Source organism: Pomacea canaliculata, linkage group LG11 (assembly GCF_003073045.1).
Source record: "Pomacea canaliculata isolate SZHN2017 linkage group LG11, ASM307304v1, whole genome shotgun sequence".
Lineage (NCBI taxonomy): Eukaryota > Metazoa > Mollusca > Gastropoda > Architaenioglossa > Ampullariidae > Pomacea > Pomacea canaliculata.
Window position 1 is genome coordinate 13,142,626 of NC_037600.1, and position 21,462 is coordinate 13,164,087.

Sequence of the window (21,462 nt, forward strand, 5' to 3'; positions counted from 1 at the left end):
TGTCGCCTTGATGAGTGAGTTATTTCAGAAAAGTGGAATTACGACTCGGCTTTTCTAAATATATGTATGTGTGTATTTTTTCTTTCTCGTTCTCTCTTGTTTTCTTCGTGTACTCTGCTTGTTCTTTCTGTGCCGAGAAAACTTTCGTTCCTCTGTGTGTGCTGAACGCAGAAAATGTTAGGAGTAGAGATTGCGTGCATCACAGGATTGTAGGCACCACACACTTTTGTGCATGCACTTGGAAGTCATATTCTCTTTTTAAATTGTTCACAGGAAGAATATGATTCACAATTCGTTGACCGCTTGAAGCTATAATAGGAAACGATACACACATATCCCTTCTAAATTTTTAAGAGGACGGAAACATTTGAAAATTTTTCTTCAGGAGAGGTTTTGTTTCCACGAAATCATACTATTTCAGTCATTTAATAATATAATAATTTTAATTTGTATAGCGCTTCATCGCACCATCAAAGGCTAGCTCAAAATGCTTAACATAAAATACAAACGCTAATAATATTAACAACACATGCACGTGCACACATAAAACAACATGAAAACATCATGTCTATACAATGGAATGATGAAAGACAGAATTGTATCCGTTTTTGTTCCCAACTCGCACAATGCAGTTGAAGAACTGTAAGAGAGGCTGTAAAAATGTCTCAGTTCCGGTAAAGTAAAATTTTAAGCTGTCTACATGACGGACCTTCATTTATGTAATGTCTATATATAGCGCCCTGTCCCTGTCTGTCAGACAAGATCACGGCCCTTTACAGTAGGTGATGTGACGTCAAAATAAGCTGACGACATAAAAGAATGACGTAAGTTGTAGCAGACTGCGTAGTTCACGTCAAAGTATAGAGAGTACATACAGTATATATATATACACACACAACGCACATTACATACAGTAAAACAATACAGTGTACACAGTGCAGATAGTACAATGCGCGCAAAACATGCAGTACATACAGTATATATATATACACAACGCACATTACATACAGTAAAACAATACAGTGTATACATCAGGGGTGGGCAAATAATTTTCCCCAGGGGCCGCATGAGAAATTGGGATGGTTTTAGAGGGCCGGACTAATATAGTTAACTCAGTTTTACCCAATACTGTATATATAGTATATATATACTGGCGAGGGGGCCAGTGGACTGGCCGGTCAGAGACAGGAGGCGGGCCGGATGCGGCTCGCGCGCCGCCCCATGCCCAGGTCTGGTATACAGTACACATAGTACAATACGCACAGAACACAGTACATACAGTATATACTCATTCCTCAGTCCACACAGCAGACAAGCAGGAAGACACATGTACAGCAGACGTAGTTCCCAGCACCCCATCCTACAAACGGCCCAAGTCGCATTGAAACGACGATTGACCCCCCCATCACACTCACAAGTCCGCTGATCAACAGAGGTCAAAGTGAACTGAAACCACAGTCAAATGAAGCCACCGACGCGGGTCGAAGGCACACCACAATCCAAACAGGAAGTAGGCAACAGAAAAGGTAAAAGTACAAAAAAGTACAGAGCCCTCTAGGCACTTAGACAAAGGGACATCCTTCTAAATTTCTTATTTTCCGCTTGAAATACACTGTACTAATTTTGTGGTCAGCTTTCATAAATGTAAAAATTTACATCGTTTCACTCACTTCCTGCGCCTTTTTTGAATTTTCCTGGTGAGTCATTTTTCGACGAATATTGTGTATGTGCATGAGCAACAGAGGAATAGTCAGATCGAAATACTAAAAAAGAGGGAGATATATTAGTTTAGAAAGAGACTTTTCTTGGCTTTCCATCCTTTAATGTACTACATGGATAATGCCAACGAGAACGCACGTTTAGATTCCAAAGGCACGAGCAGAAAAGAGTGCATTACCTCTTAAACCATCGTGTGATTATGTGGGTGGCATAAGTTTTAGTCCCACCAACAATACTCGTGTATTAAGGAAATTATGCGGGTGGAATAAGACGTAGTCCCAATTGCGGAACAATAAGCGTGACTGTGTGTTTGTCCAGACAGTATCGCGTTGGGCCACGTCAGCACACCCTGCTAGACCTCAGAGAAAGCAACCCAGGCTCCGTACTGCGCCCCTAATAACCGAGGCCCGTGTAGCTACTTTCTCGTTTTGCATCGCGGCCTCCATGAACCAGCTCCACCCTCCACCCGAACCACGACACTCGAACCATCCATCCGTCAGCTGAGGTAACCAGCAGCGCAACGAGTTGCGCTCGTCAGCAAACACAATGAGCATTGCCCGCCCCTAAGCCTGGCGCCGGCCGCGCGCAGAACGCCGCAAGCCGCACGCGCGCCAGTCGGCCAGTGGACGTCCGCTAATATTATCAAAGCTATCAATAGTTTAGCAGTCGGCATCTATCTGTCACAAAAGTTGGAAGGAGTTGACTCCTCGGCACAGTACTCAGCTTCCACGACCCTGTCACTTGCTCGAAGACAACGCAAAGACGCGGCTCGAGACAAGACAACATTCAGGTGAGTGAAATTTATGCTGTATTACATTTCACAAGTCGTTATTTTAGGGTAGGGTAGTACCCCGCATCTCCACCATTTGTCGCCTGACCGCCCCCGACGTCACCAACGCCGCTCCAATGACGAGCCCCCCCCCCCTCTCTCCCTCTCTTCCAGCTTGTCCCCACTTCCTTCCTCTCTTCCAGGCACGAGGCGTGGGTGTAGCGAATCGAAACCTCCGGGCGTATCTAAACGTATGGGTATTGTCTGCGCATGCGCACGAAGCGAAACTTCACTACCGCCTGGTAGTTTACTTGAAATAAAAGTAAAGGACGAAACATTACAAAACATTACGAAATAAAATAGCATTACAAAAGCAAAATTATACAACTCACAATATGCTTTGATCTGGTTTTTGATAAATAAACCCAAGAAAATATTTACTAATCCATCGGATGTTTATTTATCAAAAACCAGATCAAAGCATATTGTGAGTTGTATAATTTTGCTTTTGCAATGCCATTTTATTTAGTATGTCCAGTAATGTTTCGTCCTTTACTTTTATTTCAAGCAAACTACCAGGCGGTAGTGAAGTTTCGCTTCGTGCGCATGCGCAGACAATACCCATACGTTTAGATACGCCCGGAGGTTTCGATTCACTACATGGGTAGGCCGCTGGTCACGTGAGCCCCTGCTCGCAGTCCCCGCTCTAGGTGCTCCACTGAGGGTATGGTCGCACACTGGCGCAGCAGGGTCACGGGTTCACGCGTGGACAGGCCAGTTCTTAGCCCCCGCGGGGCCCGAGGCAAAGGGCATGTGCGGGGCCCTCACGCCACGATCACACGAGAATGTGATACGGCTGACTACACTTCCATATGCCTATAGTTACCATATCAATTAAGCTTTTCGCGGCGCGTAGCCCAGCAGTGGGCGCACAAACGGCTCTTACGGCTTGTGCGCGTCGCCCACCGGTGGCACACGCATTGTACATTTACGCACAACTTGTAAATGAACGAATACACAAGGGAGAAAACACGGGAACCTTTAGGACTTGTTCCTCCAACGATTGCTTCCCTTTAAAGGCTGAAAAATTCAACCAATCAGGTGTTACCTCGTTTTTTCTGCTACCACTGTATAGTTTGTTTACACGTGAGCGCCATATTGTCATTCTTTTATGTCGCTCGATTTGACGTGGATTTGTACTCAAACAACAGAAAATGAGAAGAAATCAGTGAGTAATATGAAATTCTAATGTATATTCTAATAAAATGTGATATTGTTTTTTACTTTATGCTTGTATATATCATGTAAAAAATTTTCTTTAATTCTTGACGTGTGACATTCCGATCGGGTTGTGAAATCTAAAAAGTTACTATCTTTCGGGTGAAAATTTCTTGAAAATTTAATTACACCTACCTAATTTGCTTTGGATTACCTAATAAGTGACTGTTTATGCAGGATTCAAATGTAAACATTTTTGTTCCACACAGTTCGATCTCTTATTATTAGTTTCAATTGTTTTTCTAACTTTTACAGTTATTTTTTTATGATTTATTGAAATTGGTCAATTAAACTGCGCACAGGGTAATGTGACCTAATAGAAGCCTTGCGCAGCGATTGAGTTAAAAGCGCGGGGCCCCTTGAAGCGCGGGGCCCTAGGCAGATGCCTCGTCCGCCTGCCCCTAAGCACGGCCCTGAGCGTGGAACCCAAAGAGATAGACCTCTACTCACCCAAAACGGCTTGTGACAGGTCGATCGACGAAGACGAAAAACACCGGCTACCGGGTCCAGGGTCTAGCACCGCGACCACCGCCCGACACATCCGGCACTGTTCGTTGCTGGATGAACGACAGAGAAAACGCGCCAAAGGATTGCGCGCGCGAAGACAGAAGGCGAAGAGGAGGGGAGAGGTCAAAGGATGGGGGGTAGTGCTGTCCAGTCCCGCAGAGAAGACCTGTGAAGGCCTTGCGAGCAGCTGACGCGTGACCACAACGCTATTTCCCCTGCCCCCGCACACAGACCCCTCTCTCACATAATCTGCGCAGATCGTGTCTCAGGTGCGCTGTTCTATCTCTGCATGCGGCATCTGTTTACAGGGCTAGCATCATTGCCGCGATATATAGCCTTAGATGCTTTCTCGGCGAGCAACACTAATTCTAACGGTCAACGAAAAAAAAAAAAAAAATGCCTCACGTTTACCGACCCCTACATTCAGCGCCGCGGGTTCCGAGAAAGAGCAGACAACTACTGAGATCTTACATTCCTTCCCTCCATCATTCAGGTTTCAAAGCGAACAAGGTGCAGCTGCTATGTTGTCCTATGCTTTTATCATTTGAACCTGAGGAACTGTTTGTCATGACTTAGGAAATAAGAAATGGTGTCTGATGATGAGTAAAACTCAGTCTTTTAAAACATATTTGCGCTTAGGGAGGTCCGAATCCATTATTTAAGTAAATTTTAATGCGTGGACTGTCCTTATCGCATTGCATTTGGATATCGTCTGCTTTTAGAGTTTCAGCGAATTTGTAAACTTGTCCCCATGTCCAGTTTTCTGTGCGCATGATGACCTTTCCTTTTAATCAGATTGTGTTTTCTAAGTGTGGGTTATTGCTTAACAGTTGAATTGTTTGTGCATTTCTCTTGCAAGTGATCAATGCATTTGACATTCTTTATTGTTTTATGTCTCACAAAGAACCGTGCAGTTCGAGTCAACATTCAGATATGTGATACTGTCCTTTTATATTATTTCTTTTTCCTCCTTTACAGAAAAATGAAGATTACTGGAAAGAGCTGGGGCTTTATACCGGACCAAAAGAACGCCAAAAGCGGAAGTTCATTGTTTTTTAAAATATGTATTATTACATATATAACCCAAATATGCCAGGCAGATAAACCAACGATTATACTAGGTAGGAATACATCGCCATCTTGCAACATTTCGCAGATTGAAATTCAATATTTCGCGGGTACAATCAGTGAAGGACAAATGTTTGACAGCGCGTGCTGCAACGCTCCAACAATGATGAAGTGCAATAAAAGTAACTTCAACAGTTACATACCACCGGTCCTGTCGTGCGACTGCCAGCAGAAGAAGACAGATGGAGAGGAAAGTACCAAGACGTCGACCGCCATGATGATCACATCATCCCAGACAAGGAATGACTCTATTGACACGACAGCAGTACTCATTATTGCAGTATTTATTGGTTTATTTGTCTGATTACAACTAGGCTGCATCCTTTTTTATACAACTGTTTTACAAAGACAGTTAACGTGAACAACAGCCAATCTCCTGACTATGGCTCTCTTTCATTTTATTTTCAATGCACCTTGGAGTTTCAGTTAGATAATCAAACTAATGTATGGGGATCTTAGATGTTTCCTTTTATATACTATCTCAGCTACTAGATGCATAAAATTCTGGTTAAGGTTATTCCAGAGGTCACGAAACATAGGTGATCAAAGTACTTAGAGTTGTGTGTTCCAGGGGTTTGAGGTCTGTCTGGATGCTCCAACAGGTGGGGAGGGAGAAAGTGTTTTTAAAGACGTTTAGAGAAAGATTGAGGGATGTTTTTTGTCAGGAATGGTATACAATTCTAGAGAATAGTTTCCATTTCAATGCACACAACAGTTCCAAATATGCTGCATTGTGAATTATATGTGGATAGTATAAGCAAGGATTGTGTGAGAAAGGCCTGTGCTCTGTTTAGAATTGGTGTTTCGGAAATCAACTGTCACAGAAATCGATTTGCATAATGATGTAGCCCGCCATTGTCCTTTTGTACAGATGTCTTGGAGGATGAAGCTCGTGTCTTATTTTTCTGACCTATGAATGATGACTGAAGCTAAATATGGTAGAGAACTCAATAACGGTCAACATGACCTGTAAATATTGTTTTGCACAAATGAAAAGAAAATTATGCAATTAAGTCTTTTTATATTTTGGATTTGGAAAAAAGAGGTTGGTATTAATTGGTTAGTGTCACTTGCTGGCTATGGTGTTGAAGGACTTTTAGGATGTGTGTGTGTGGGAGAGGGAGGGGCGGGATGCGTGCAAGTCAAATTAGAGTTAATGAATTATATTTGTGTAGTACCTCCAATGCGTACAAATGTTGTGTGTGTGTGTTTTAGAAGTCAGTTTTCATATTTGTGTATTGACTTACAGCTACAGAAAAAAATCTGTCATGCGTTGTAAAACGATCTTGATACCTTTTTTTCCATATTCTTGTTGGAGACAGGCTTTTGGAGCATAAAGTTTTACTGCATTTCTCTTTCTCTCTCAGTTTGGTGCTGTTTTGAATTGTTGACTTCATTGGGCAGTAAGCTTGAGCTCTGTGTGTGTGCTAATGTGTGAATGGCGGTTTTATGGGGATGGTGTAAGAGTTGGGGTTGGGGTTGGGTTGGGATGTTTGTGGGACGAATGAGGCGGGGAGAAGGATGGGCCTAACTCGCCCGAGGGGAAAGGCGACACTTCATCTGGCTCGCACACCCGACTTTCGCCCTCTCACACCGCCACCCGCCTATTCGCACGTCCGCACGCGAATACACTAATAATCACACTCACCCGCATGCGCAAACATAACCGACAACATGGTCGCACAGCAAACAAATTTAATTATAATCACAAGAAAATCAGCCAGGTTGAATACATGAAACGCACTAGGAATCTCTAAATAAACAATCTGACCTCAGGTCAGTAAAAGTAGACAAGTAAATAAAAACACACTTTCCTCCCAGCGCTTTGTGGATCCGAGTCTGCGTCCGACGAACGCTTCACGTGATGTTTCCCGGACGCGAACACCTCCCAAGTCAAGAAACAGCTGGGAACAATGCAGTGTCCTCGCGACAGGCTGCTCCACAACCAGTGGTCTGAGAATTGACTTGGCACATTACTGCCATTACTGGCGGATATCACAGGTCGCACACCGCTGTCCCAGGCAGCGAACAATGACGACGACGTTGGAGATGGAGTCTTCCGACGCACTGTCACTATAGCCCACTGGCACTGCTGCTCCTCCTGTTGCCCCAGGAAACGGACAACAGCTGCGGTGGAGCATCAGACAGCCGTCCCCCGTCCCTCAACACTTCTGTGGCCAGTGCGCACCAGGGAGCGTGGATGAAGCGGCAACGCTGGCGCAGCAAGTCTGAGGCTCGGCGCCAGGTTTTCCTTTCCTTCGTTTTCTCCCCTTCCTCTATCCTTACCTGTATCTTTCCTCCTCCTTACTGTCGTTCTCTTCCCACAACAAAACCACAAAAAAGTGTTCTTTCTATTTTTCCCTCCTTTTCAAATTATTTTAACCGCATTTCAACAGACTCCCGGTAGCCCTAATTGAAACTGTGTGTGGAGGGGAGGCAGTCTGTGTGAGGGTGGTGTCTGTGTGTGTGGGGATGTCTGTGTGTGGGGATGTCTGTGTGTGGGGGGTGTCTGTGTGCAGACACGTGTGGTGCACACAACGTACAGATTTCCGCACGGGCCACGTGAAATCGATAAGCAGCCTCGGTTAGCTGACACCGCAGGCACGACAGGTGAGAGGACATCGTCGACATCACACTCAGGTAAGAAAGTTATGTTTGAGCCTCTGTTTTGCTTTGTTTTGCTTTGGCGGTTCCCACGTCTCCTCCCACCTTTACTTCTCTATCCATCTATAATCTACCTTAGAGTTCATATTCATGTATGGTCAGGAACACTGCTATCATGCATTATTACGAACAACGGGAGACTAGTGATGCGCAAGGACAGTTGGTGAAAATTGATGTTGTAAGTGTGAGAATGAAAGATTGCGAAGAACCAAGCAGAGAAAGTGTATAATTTCTATAAACAGGTTAATAAATAACACCCTTTTTCTTCACGATGAAAAGATGAGGAGAGAGTGAGAGAAGTTAGAGAAAGGAAAACATACACACAGACATACAACCACACATAGACACACATATGCACATTCACATCCCACCCCCTACATAGTATGTTACTGGTCATTCATCAACACAAGGTACTCAAAATAAACTTGCATACAGGTGCATGGCGCTTTTCCAGGCATCACGCTTTCCGGTAACCGAAGGAAGGTGACAGCGGGGAGGGGCAAGTGGATGAGCTGGGAGACATTGAGTCATGTGAGCAGTACGACGATTTCCACATCCTCAATGGCTTGCAGACAGCGGGAATCCTCTGAGTGAGCGCAATTTCTTTTACTTTACATGCCACGCATCATGATAGGATAAAGCTTGCTTACAGTAGTTGTCAGTCCGTCGGTGAGAAAGTGAGGGAAGAAGCAGTCTAAGACAGTGACCGACAGCTGAGGGGATGTTGATGTGACTGAACAGTCTTCCGAGCGCCATTTTCGCCGTCAACATCGTATGAAGTAAACAGTAGTTAGACCACAAATATGATGTAATTTTGGTTACTTTGCTAAAACGATTTTAATATTTGATTGATAGGATAGCTGCCTTTATGAGTTATAGGATAGGTGAAGTAATAATCCGAGAGCGATAAGTCGTCATGAAAAAACACTTTTTTTTTGGCACCTGTCCATTTTATTATCTTTTCACCAAAGCGCACGCTGTCTGGGCCACCCCCGCATGACGTCATGTAACCGATTCACAATGCTGCAAATCTACCCGAGTGTCGAGTCTCGTCAGTCGATTCACTGTCTGTCTGAAAGGCCATCTCTTAGCCTCTCGCCAAATGAAGGTTATCAGGCCTCGGTGAGCCATTCAACAGTTTATTATCCGAAGCCGCGATAAAGTTCTCACGGTACTCATCATAAGCATTTAGCAAGATCTTCCGGAACCCGGATGCGTCTGCGTGTTTGTGCGTGTGTAGGGAGGGGGGAAGTTGTGGGAACTGTAAGTCACACGTCGTAGTTTTACAGCTTATAAGAGGGGTCGAGGCGGGGGTCATAAACGCTAGTCTGCACTCTTCCATCTTAAATCTCCTTAAAAAGAATGCCTGCACACATGGGGTGAAATCTAAACAAGGAATAAGCTGCCATATATATTTAATTAGCCAAATGGCTAAACATTAAGCCCTGCAGTCCAAAACCCGATGAGTAACCTTGCTGAAAACAACGGAGTCTCATTCAACCAGTGTGAAGGAGAGCCGCAAAAGCCTGGCGGGAGATACAACAAACACACTAACTGTAAACAATCAATGACATGCTTGAGGGTAAGAGTTAGTTATGGGGCACGGTGCAGTTTTCTTTCGCCTTTAGAATCCTTTTAAGTGAGAAACGAATCCTTTATTTCTCCTGTATTGCTCTCGTGCTCTGTAAGTGTAACTGAATATATTTTTGAAACGTTTGACCGTCGCCAGAGCCTTATCACAAGCCTCAAGAAACCCTTTAAGGTTAAGGTTCATGTGGGCAAAGCAGACGATGCGACTTCATGCGATTTCCGTAACTCCAACCACCGATTCTCCATTTGTCTTACTCGAAGTAGAGATACTCAAGGCTTGCACGTGCACGTGTCGAACAACATGTTTCTCACTTCTGAGATAATTTACTGTGTCTAACATGGAACGTGTGTATGTGTGCGGATGTATTGTAAGGTGAAGAACATGAACAGAATGTCGCTTTTCGATATCGCTTAGAAATAAACCAGTGAGAAGAGTGTAGTTCATTAGGTATAACTAGTCACGGTTCTAGATGTTATATGTTGTATGCATTCCAACTTTGAGCTGCATAGTTTACAGATAGTAAAAATGAAATATAATTAAGGTATTTTAATGTATGATGTAGGTGACCTCATGATCAGATGACTACCCGGGCTGCTCAGTAGTGTAGTGGCCGAAACACCCACTTGCAACATTGCAGTGAAAGACCCTGGGTCTCCTCTCAAGGCACCCACTGTATGCAACAAATGTTCGCAGGACTGGCCGTTTGAGGGGTTTCTCCAGATACTCCAATTCCTATCCCCCCTACAGAGTGTTAAATCGACGCAAGGTGGAAGCACATTCCCACTAAATCAACCAGCCAGCCAGCCAGGCAGGCAACCAATCAACGAACTAGCGACCCAGCTATTCAATCAGCCATCATACAGACAACAATCTTGTACTTTCACCAGCACGTCTTGTGATAGAACAAATACTTATTTGTTAGTAGAACCACTGCGATGTCTGGTATTGTCCTTAAAGCTTTACTGCACATAATCATTATTTCCAGCGTTGACATGTTTATCATAAAACCTTTATATTTACCAAAATCGCTTTTGTCAAACTCATGTAACAAAGAGTTTCAAGGCCGTGCTTGTGGAGACCTACTAGCCAACGAAGCAGAATGGCAGCACTGGGATGATGTGTGTTGTAAGACAATCAACAAAACCTTGCAGCTCACCTGCCACGAGGAACAAACTTTTGTCAAGAGCTTCTACTATGACTGTGTGTCCACACAACTGACAACACTACCAGCTGCAACAGTCACGACACACAAGCCCGACACATCTTCCCCATACATGCATGTTCTTTTCAATGGCGCAATAGTCTTTGGAATATTAATAAGCATGGACAACTTTTTGTTGTTATGTTGTTATGTTATGCAGCCCATCTAAGACGATAGAGGCATAGATGTTAATGATGTATCAACGATAAAAGCGCTGATTTTTTGTACATTATTTGTCACAATATTTCCACTTGCATGTGTGCGATACAGCATACATCAGTTGGTTGTTCAGTGTGACTGAGACTGACTGATGTGTAGACAAGCCCAAAGCCCTCCCCACTCACTGCAATTAAAGATTCATTAACATGACTTCTTTGTAATTTGTGCTTTGGGTACAGTGGTCAATAAATACCAGTCTGCTTCGGTTTTATTATCATTTCGCTACCCCAGAGGTTGTTCAATAAAACATAACAATCGTGGGTTATAGATCTTGCCTCACACATCCCTCTGTGGTTTCTGTTCACGGGTTGACCGTTGGTAGTTTTGTATGTGTGTGACTTTGCATAAGTCATTTGCATTCATCCGCCTTCACACACTATCCTGTCTTCGACCAAATAGTGTACCCAGCCTCCACCACCACCCATCTGATCAGATTGCGCTGCGCGGGTGTCTCCATACAATATGCCAATGGTCATAAGACCATTTGATACATGGCGTACCTGTTCTCGAGGACTGTTATTTTTGCACGACTATGACACGGAAAAGCAAAGCGAAAATGATACATTGAACTTGGATACTGATTGAGATACTTGGACACAGAGGTTCTGAATCATGTGCCGTAGCAAAGATTTGCAGCAAGGTTTCGCTTAGCACGAGGTGACAAAATGCTTCTTAAGTTTTCGCCGTCACTGAGACGATTACGAAAACAAAAAATAACCCCACGTACCCACCCACCAACTCCCACCCGTTAAATCTGTAAACGCGAAAACGTGTTTTCGTGTTCCGTCAAATATCTTCATCGTTTAAAGCTTTCTCGTGCCGCGGAAAACAAAAAAGGCGATAAGTGCAGAGTGCAGAGAATGCTTGTGATAATACTTTCCCCCTTCTTCAATTTGAAATACGGAGTGGTCAAACGTTATTTTTAAATCTCTGCTCGATCTGAACACGTGCATTAGATGTATTCACACTGCACGCTCGCCTTTCTCTCTCTCTCTCACACACACACGCCAACACAGAGAAAGAAAAAGAAAAGACAGAGAGAAAAAGAAAGAGGGTTTCTAATGGTCTACGGAATGGGTGTCCGCGATGTCTCCAGGGTGTCTGGCAGTGTTTGTCGGTCGCTGTGACATAGCCTTAGCCCTGGCACGGTGTTAAAGATAAACAGTGTTTGTCACTGACTGCGGCATGTCCTTTTGTGTGTCCGTGGTGTCTGGCAGTGTTTGTCGGTGTCTTCAGTGTGTCCGCGATGTGTGGCAGTGTGAACACGTGTCTGCGGCAAGTCAGCAGTGTCTGGTAGACAAAGAAGAAAAGGGCAATGAATGGAAGGACATAAAAAGAACAAGAGAAAGAGAGGAGGAGGGCAAAGCCGAGCAAGGAGTTTAGGCTAAATCGAAACTTAAGAAATCCGGTGACCACCATCTTCAATAGTGAGCTAGAGCCTGTTGTCTTTCGTGTTCTCAGTGCTCCTGAAGGGTGGCGAAAAGAGTTAAAAATATCCCGGTGGCAACATGTTTCTTTCTGGTGTAAGATCAGGAGGAGCTGTGAACATCGGCGTCATCGGACGTGTCGTGTGTTCACCTTATTATCCGGACTTTACAAGGGTTATCACTTATCGCTATTAGTTAACTACTCGGAAAACAGTGGATTTTGTGGGTTTAGTTGTGGCTGTGATTGAAGTGTTTCAAGCTGACGAGCCGCATGGTTTTTTTTTTCTTTCTTGTAGCTGCAGTTGTAGCTCGGTGCTGAGCTGATCGTAAACATCTGTTACTAAAACATGTCAAGATTAAACAGGTGGGCTCAGTTGGATGTCTTTTTGTCAAAATATGATAGCATTGTCGACTAGAGCTGCTCAAACGAATCTGATACAAAGAGCGAGAGACATAAGCAAGGCAACCCCGTGCCAGCCCATCCGCCAGTCACTACTCCTCACTCCTCTCAGTCACTCCTCTCACTCCTTCAGTAAAGGCAGACGAGGCATACAGCACGTATTCGAAAGGGGATGGGAGGAGTCGGGGTAGTGCAGCGGTTCTCAACCTTTTACTTGTGACACCCCACCCCTTTAGCCAGCAATGTAAGTTAATTTCACTAATGCCGGTATAAGAAACTTCCAAAAACTGACCACCTTCGCGCCCCCCTTATCAGCACGTCGCCCCTCCCCCCCCCCCAAGAGGGGCGCGCCCCACCGTTTGAGAACCGAGGGTTAGTGGCTGGTCGCATGCAGCACGTATTCCTTTTCTAAAGGGGGTGGCCCTCCTATAACGGATGGAAGGAGTGAAAATAGTGGCTGGCGGGCTGGGAGGGGACGGATTTTACCTGTCTCACATTTCTTACCCTCCCTCCCCCACTAAGCCTGGATCAAAATAGGTACAGTACAAATGAAATAATGTTTCTGTCAATATCGCACTTGCAGGAAGACTTACAATTGTTTATACGTTGAGTTCCCCTGACTAGTATCTCAGCGCCCAGCACTAGCTGCGGGCCTCCAGTCTCGTAAACAACGTAAACAATCTTAAATTTCATAATGGGAGTGAAGGGACTTGAAGGTGTTGTGTGGAGTGGGTCTGGGAAACAAAGTAAAAGATCCAATTCTTAATAAAAGAAACTTGTAACATTGCTTCTAAAATCTTTCTTTACCCACCCCTATGACGATTTCAACGAAAACCAGTTAAACGTCGGACACCATAATTATTAGGATAAACTAAAAGGCGGTCTGCGCATGCGTGTAAGAAGTGAGTGGGAGACACGAGTGTCACCAATGCACTTGCACATCAAGGTATCAAGGCTATGTGCAAACTTAATAGAAAGTTGGGATGTTAGGGATGGCGGGGGATGAAAGGGTGGGGAGGAGGAAGGTTGAAACTGGTGTTTTACACCGAACCAGAAACTATAAGGCAATACATCCGGCCCTGTAAACCGAGCTGACTGATCGCGATATAAAAAACAGTCTCTTGGATAGACAGATCGAAACAAACGAGAGACAGAGGTAAGGGAGGGTGGAGCTGGAGTTCCGGTTAGGTCCTATTTCATTTAGTGTTGCTTTATTGTGGTATTTACTTTTATTGTAGGCTCATGATAAATACTGTAAATTATTTGATTCCTTATTAAATAATCATTGTCGCCTTGATAAGTGAATTATTTCAGAAAAACAGGAATTGCTGGTCGGGCTTAATTCGCTGTCGCTGCCTCTATCTTTATATATATTTTTTTTCTCTCTCTTTTTTTTTTCTCCATCCACTATGCACGTGTCGTCAGTTTTGTACTCCTGACTTGTCGTCTATATCGTCTGTAAGGATGACGTGTTTCAAACCATACGACTGTAGTGGTGGTGGTGGAGGTGATGGAATATCAACAGTCCAGGAGTTGCGCCATCACTTTAGAGATATGTTGTTGACTACTGCAACATTTTTGCTTGTACAGCTCCTTGTAAACATGTAAAGTGATTTTTGGTCAGCTGACTGAACTAAGCGGCCTCACGAGTTCGGTTTCTTGTCACAGTAAAGAAGCCGACGCAGTGTCTATAAATACACACGGGAAAGTCCGTCGGCACGTCTGACACGTGACTAGTTTCTGCCCAGCAACCTTCACTTTGTGTCTTTTTCTTCTCCGCGGCAATGCGGACTCGCTGGGGGCAGTTGAAAGGTCGGGGTGGAGATAAGAAGTGTTTAACTTTGTGTCAGCTACTACGAATGTCACGGGAAAACAGCCTGCCTCTGTAAACATGTGCAATAAACAAACACGATATGTGTGCCCGAGATGCAGCGGCGGCGTTAGGGGGTGGCAACTGGGGCGGCCGCCCCAGGCCCCGCTCTCGAAGGGGCCCCGCGCTTTAGCCCCGAGGTCATCTTTATGACTTATTGCTACATGTAGCTGTGTTAAACAAGTTGTGACCAAAAAAATTGACGTTCAGAAAACACTTCTAAGTTCTAATGAAGCAAATTATTGAACCCATGTCTTCACGTTAAACCAGACAATAATAACAAGCAGTTTATTAAGTTATCGTCACCATATCATTTCGCTTTAAGAAAAAACCGCTTCTGTCACAAACGGTTACGAACAATTAAAACGCTTAATTCATTCGTTATTTCGCGAAATTGATCCAGCCTATCTAACTGTATATAAATCAATGCTTCCGGCATCACATCAATAGGGATGTTGATACACGTACTCCATTACCCAGGCCCCGCGCGGATGGTCGGCCCCAGGCCCCGCGTGTTCCTAACAGTTCCTAACGCCGCCTCTGCCGAGATGAGGTCGGAACCATGGACATCCAGTTTGTATTTTGACAAGTTTTTAACACTGGCTGATGATAGAGCTCAAAAGTCTGAAAAGAAGAGTTCTCTTGCCTCGTTCTTTTATTCCTGGACTCTAATCTCCAGAAAGCTGAAAAATGGATTACGAGGTTGTTTCTGAAATGCAAGTCTAAAATGTGATACATGTATGGAAAAGAATGAGCATATAAAACTCGATTGACAAGGACACGGAGGAGTTTTGTTGGATCAGTCTTTGTCTATGTACGGGCACAGGGTCACCTTGCGGCATAGTCAGACAAACTGCATTTCACAATTTATCAACACGAGCATGAAACAGCATAGTAAGCAGCCTTGACATTGCATGTCTGTGCAAGGTTCAGGCTCCTACATGACTGCGGGAAAAGACCCAGCTCAACCCATCCAACCCTGTGTGTCACGAACTGGCGTAGAAGATCGTGTGCAATAGCCTTGACTTGATATCTCCATATATATATATGAGAAAGAGAGAGAAAGAGAGTCTGGTGCGCTGAGTGCGAAGTCTGCAACAGAAGTCTGCTCAACGAAGAGTGCACTTTCATTTCTTCAACACCCCTCGCTTCTCTCTCTCACAGGCGAGATTGAACGGAAGTCCTTGTCTTTCACAAGGTAGTCAGGCTAAGTGACACCGGACGATGACTGCTGTTACATCTTGTACATAAATGAGGCATCATCTTGTGCGTTTTCATTTCTTCTATGCAATGAGGTCATGACCATCTATGCAATGGTGCAATCTCACTATTTCACACACAGACACATCATCGCAGCTGTCGTGCAGGAAGCAAAGTGAGGCGTGAGCACGCGGGGTAGCGAGGAGTGACTAAGTACCCATCGTTCTATGAACCTGTCAGCTGTTTTGTAATAGGGCAAAGAAGCGGAGTAAAAACGGAGGCCACATCCAGGTGAGTGACATTTCTTATCATGGAGACGCCAACAAATCGTTTCATGATAAATGTTGCTCGCCAGGTATCGGTCTTTTCGGGGAAAAAGGATATGGAGTATCGGACCAAGTTAGCTGATCATTGAAACACTCTTCGCTTGTGTTGCTCCCTTCTATGTCAGGCATCAGACGGAGAAATTTGGTTAATGATCTGTTATTTCTTCAGACCCCACTGGAACTTTACGTTCCAACTTTATCCTCGTAATTTGCCGAAGTCAGAAAACCCTATATCTGGCCAAAAATTTACAGACTCTTCACGAAAATTTCTTGCATCATACACTTTCTCTCTCTCCTTGTGGTTTGATCGTGTGTGTGTGTGCGCGCTCGCTCGCGCGCGTGCCTGCATTATTGTGTTACGCCACATCAATGTACGCCTGCACTTGACAAAGCTTTACAAGTAGACGAGCATTATTTTCGGTTCAATCATAGACTTATTCCCATGGACAGCCAACACGAGGCGCGCGCATGGGAAGCGTTGACTCAACTCGTGTCCGCGGGTGTAAGAGTAGGTGGGGTACAGGCAGTTTCATAGCCAGTCGCTTTGTTTTGTATCCGCGAGTATCTTTCAATCCTTTACTATGAAGAAATTTTCTTAGTAAGTAGTTTTGAAATATATTTATTAATATGTGAAATGATAATGAAAATTCTACACTAAAATACAGCGTTGCATCGTAGTATTTGTAATTATGTTAAGAGTCAAAATGTTTATACTAGGTGATTAATAGTTCGATTATTTTTACAACTTTAAATCTTTTCATCTGGCACACCAATACTTAGAACCACTGGAAAGTCGAATTATTATAAAATATAAAAGGTTATATTTATCTCACACGCTAGCTAGGTGACTTAGCTTCAATATAACAATATAATGTCTCGAGCAAGTGGTCGCTCTTTCGATGCTGCAGCTAGAATCACAACAGATCTCAAAAGAGCTTTTTCCCAGTCTTTATTATCTATTCTTATGCGGAAAAATGATCATAAACCTTTGATTCGAACTTTGCAAGCAGGGCATCCCGGAATCGTACAGTTGCTGCTTGGCATCTCAAAAAAAAAAAAAAAATAAATAAATAAAATCACGACAGAAGCACTGCGACACACTGTGAAAGACGAAGCGGAAAAGGGAGTACACCCGTGGTCCAGCGCATGCGTGGCGCAAGAGATCTGTTCCCGCGCCTGAGTTGACTGTCCATAGGGTATAAACTATGGTTCAATCGACTCGTTGAAGATCAGAGACCGATAGGTCGCCGTGAGAAACTAGATTTTATTTGCACCTGGCCAATCACTGGACTGGTGACAAGCGCTAACCGTTGCCCCACCAGAAAAAGGTACTCGGTCGACATCATCAACGGGTCGATTAAACCACTAATGATGCTCCTATACTTTTAACGCTTGGTTGTCACGCGCGGGTGTACAGGAGATCAGTGAATGAAAAACTCAGAGGCCGATAAGTCGCCGTGACAAACCAGACATTTTGCCGTTTTTCTTTCTTTTCACCCACGCGTAAGCTGTCTGGGCCACCCCCGCATGACATTGTGTACCCGACTGATAATGTTGCACCCGCGTGTCTCGTCTCGTCAGTCGATTCACGGACAGCTGGCTGTGTGCCAAGACCATTTTTACCTCTCGCCTTGTTGCAGGCTGTTAGGCCTCGGTAAACTATTCAACAGTTTGCTATCAGAAACCGCGATAAAGTTCTCACGGTACTCATCATAAGCGCTTACCAAATGTTCTGGAACCCGGATGCGTGTGTGCGTGTGTAGAGTTGTGGGAGCTGCTAGTAACACGTCGTAGTTTTACAGCTTATAAGAGGGGTCGGGGGGGGGGGAAGTAATAAACGCTAGTCTGCACTCTTCCATCTTAAATCTCCTTAAAAAGAATGTCTGCACACTTGGGGTTAAAACTAAACAAGGAATAAGCTGCCATATATTTCATTAGCCAAATGTCTAAACATTGAGCCTTGTAGTCCCGATGAGTAACCTTGGTGAAAACAACGGAGTTTCATTCAACCAATGTGAAGGAAAGCCGCAAAGCCTGGCGGGAGATTCAACACACTAACTGTAAACCATCAATGACCGGCTTGAGGGTAAGAGTTAGTTATGGGGGACGGTGTTTAGGTCATCATGTGGGCAGAGCAGACGATGTGACTTCATGCGATCTGCGATTTCTGTTAGTCTGTACGCGTGCGGACGTGTGAACAGGCGGGGGACTGGGTGTGAGGGCGAAAGTCGGGTGGAGCGAACCAGCTGAAGTGACCCCTTTCCCCTCCGGCGAGTTAGGCCCATCCTTCCCGCCTCTTTCGTCACAGCCACCCTCTGTGAGTGTTTGTGAATGAAAGTAAAATAATAGGTAGAGAGATTACAGGCAGATTGCTGATTCTATCAAATATATCAGATTAATGTTAGGCGCCCAGGCTTGCAATCTTTTGAGCAGTTGTCATAACAAGCTAATTTACCTTGTGTAACGCATTAGCCCACTGGTTTTTGCATCCCCTTCCATACCCCAAGAACAAGTGCTTGAGAAAGCTGCTCCGCATCTCGTACCGCGAACACAAGACCAACGCATACGTACGGAGCACCGTAACCTCCCTCGTGGGCCCACATGAGCCCCTTCTGACAACAGTGAAGCGGCGCAAGCTCGCCTGGTTCGGTCACGTCACCGCACAACACCTGTCAAGACGATCCTACAAGGAACCCTCGAAGGGAGCCGTCGTCGTGGTCGTCCCGAGGAAAAAGCTGGGTCACCAACATCAAAGAATGGACGAACGCGAGATGCCAGACCTGCTCTCATCTGCTCAAGACAGGACCGGGTGGAAAATTCTGTCTGTTGCTGCTGCCGGACGGTCCCCCCTACGCCCGGACCGGGCATGGGACTGACCTGACCTGACCTGACCTGATCCATACCCCATTTCAATGATCTTAGGCCAAGTGAGTCACATTTAAAAGTTATGCCTTTTTGTAGACACTTATATTATGAATAGGATTACTTAAATTCAAACCCTATTTAGCAATGGATCATTTAAAAACAAATCAGAGCACAATCTCAATAAGTTTCTTCTGCAAAAGTAACTTTTGGTGGTTGGACTACATCAGCGAATTAGTATTAACACACCTCAGTTAATTTCTCAGTTTTTGTTTTCCCTTGTGTTGGTTCTATTTTAACAGATTAAATATGATAATAGGTTATTTATTTTCCACGCACGCACGCTCTGTAATACAAACATTATCCAGCACAACAGTTTCTCGGCCTGCCGTCCTCATGCTGGGGCGTGTTTTGGCGCTTTGCCAGGTACAGCCTCGTCGCCCGACTTCGTTGCACCTAACGCCGCACCTCTGCCGACAGCTTCCTCACCTCTGTCCCCAGTCTTTGGCGGGGTAGGTTTGTGCTACATTCACGGTCAAACGTTATTTTTAAATCTCTGCTCGATCTGAACACGTGCTTTAGATGTATTCACACTGCACGCTCGCCTTTCTCTCTCTCTCACACACACACACCTACACAGAGAAAGAAAAAGAATAGACTGAGAGAAAAAGAAAGAGGGTGTCTAAAGGTATTCGGAATGGGTGTCTGCCGGTGTCCGTGATGTCTCCAGGGTGTCTGGCAGTGTTTGTCGGTGGCTGTGATAGTGCCTTAGTTCTTGCACGGTGATAAACACAGATAAACAGTGTTTGTCACTGACTGCGGTATGTCCTGTGGTGTGTCCGCGGTGTCTGGCAGTGTTTGTCGGTGTCTTCAGTGTGTCTGCAGTGTGTCCACGATGTGTGACAGTGTTTTTGAGTGAGTGGGGTGTGCCCGTTTGTCTGAGATGTCTGGTAGTAGCTGTGGGTGTTCGTGTGTTGGGTCCACGGTGTGAACGCCTGTCTGCGGTAAGTCAGCAGTGTAGAGAAGTGTTTGTAGAGAAAGAAGAAAAGGGGAATGAATGGAAAGGACAGAAAAAGAGACGAGGAGGGCAAGCGAGTAAGGAGTAATAAGCTAAATCGAAACTTAAGAAATGCTTTCATCCGGTGACCACCATCTTCAACAATGAGCTAGAGCCTGTTGTCTTTCGTGTTCTCAATGCTCCTGAGGGTGGCGAAAAGAGTGTAAAACATCCCGGTGGCAACACTATGTTTGTTTCCGGTAAAGATCAGGAGGAGCCGTGAACATCAGCGTCATCGACGTGTCGTGTGTTCACCTTATTATCCGGACTTTACAAGGGTTATCACTTATCGCTATTAGTTAGCTACTCGGAGGTAACAGTGTTTTTGTGGTTTTAGTTGTGGCTGTGATTAAGTGTTTCCAGCTGACAAGCGGAACGGTTTTTTTTTTTCTTTCTTGTAGCTGCAGTGCAAAGATATCGGTGCTGAGCTGATCGTAAAACATCTGTTACTAGAACATGTCAGGTGGGTGGCTCAGTTGGATGTCTTTTGTCAAAATATTGATGGCATTATCGGACTAACGCTGCGCAAACGAGTCTGATACAAAGAGCAAAAAACAATAAGCCAGGCAACAGCCGTGCGCAGCCAATGCCAGTCACTACCCCCCACTGCCTCTCACTCGCTTCAGTAAGGCAGGCGAGGCATACCGCACATCTTCGAAAGGGATGGGAGGTGTCGGGGTAGGCAGGGTTCTCAACCTTTAAACTGTAACCCCCCTCCGTCTTAAATGCAGCAATGTAAGACTAACTTTCAAAACTTTCAAAAAGAATAAGAAATAAGAAGACTTTCAAAAAATGATCACCTTCATGCCCACCCTAGACAAGCACACGGTCGCCCCCCCCCCAAGAGGGTCGAGCGCCACCGGTTTGAGACCGTGGGGGTAGTGGCTGGTCACGATGCAGACGTATTCCTTTTCTAAGGGCGGTTGGCATCCTATAAGGGATGGAAAGGAGTGAAATAGTGGTCTGGGGCTGGGGAGGGGAACGGATTTTTACCTGTCTCACATTTCTTACCCTCCCTCCCCCACAAGCTGGAGTCAAAATTACAGGTACAGTAACAAATGGAATGAATGTTCTGTCCGTAGCACTTGCAGAAGAACTTTTCCATTGCTTTATACTTGACGTTCCCTGACTAGTATTCCGTCTCGTAAACAACGTAAACAACTTAAATTTCTTGGGTAGTTGAAGGACCTTGAAGGTCTTGTGTGGATGGGATCTGGGAAACAAATGTAAAAGACTCCAATGTC

General features: G+C 44.8%; 1 protein-coding gene and 1 long non-coding RNA gene across 2 annotated transcripts in view; both read left to right on the forward strand.

Annotated features, from left to right (window-relative positions):
* LOC112575088 overlaps positions 1 to 21,462 on the forward strand; it is a 111,231-nt gene that overhangs the window by 39,077 nt on the left and 50,692 nt on the right. The window lies entirely within an intron of this gene.
* LOC112575100 lies at positions 1,099 to 11,264 on the forward strand. The gene is made up of 3 exons (XR_003101562.1): positions 1,099 to 2,509; positions 5,252 to 8,655; positions 10,219 to 11,264. It is a non-coding gene; the product is annotated as an uncharacterized LOC112575100 (long non-coding RNA).